This window comes from Arachis ipaensis, chromosome B02 (genome assembly GCF_000816755.2).
Source record: "Arachis ipaensis cultivar K30076 chromosome B02, Araip1.1, whole genome shotgun sequence".
Lineage (NCBI taxonomy): Eukaryota > Viridiplantae > Streptophyta > Magnoliopsida > Fabales > Fabaceae > Arachis > Arachis ipaensis.
In genome coordinates, this window is record NC_029786.2 from 89,108,182 (window position 1) to 89,109,033 (window position 852).

The following is an 852-nucleotide window of genomic DNA, read 5'->3' on the forward strand; positions in this document are numbered from 1 at the left end:
CTGATAATGTAGAAAAATTAAATTTATATATAATTATTTATTTTCATTTATAATATGTAAATTATATATAAAATACATAATAAATAATTATTGGTACTCTTCAGAAACCAATATTTACTAGTTTATTAAAAAAAAGTTACTTGTTCATTTAAACACTTGGTTAAATTCATCTTCTTGTATTGAATATAATGGTAAATAATGATTTTTTTTCCATTTAAATTAAAAAAGGGTTTCTCTAAATAGAAAATTTGAAGACATTAATTTTATCAAAGATAGGAGACTCGAACTCACAACCTTTTAAATGAGTATGAGGAGACTATGTCATTTGAATTATAACTGATTGACAAATTTGAAGACATTAATAAACTTATGAACATGGATTTGAATATAATATTATTTATATTTCAATTATGTGATAGTAATAAATTTAAGATTTTCTTCTCAATAATTAAAGATAGTGTGATTATAAATAAATACTTAGACACGAAACTCCTTTTTTTATATAAGGAAAAAGTTAGATACAAACCGCCTAGCAATGGAAATTGAAAAGTAATGAACTATGAAGTACAGATAACATAGAAAATCGGGGGTAGTTAAAAGATCCTAACGTATGCTTACTCATAAGAAAAAGTATAGGGCAGTAATTTTTGTGTTTTTTGGCCAGCAATTAACTATTAAAATAAAAATAAAAATGAGTAATTTTTTATCATTAAATATAATCTCACACCATTAAAAATATTATTGATGGCTAATTGATAGTTACAAAACATCAAAATTACTCGCTTTCTAACATTCTTCTACTCATAAATATTTTTAATTCTTTATTATTTTTTATTTATAATATCTAACAAT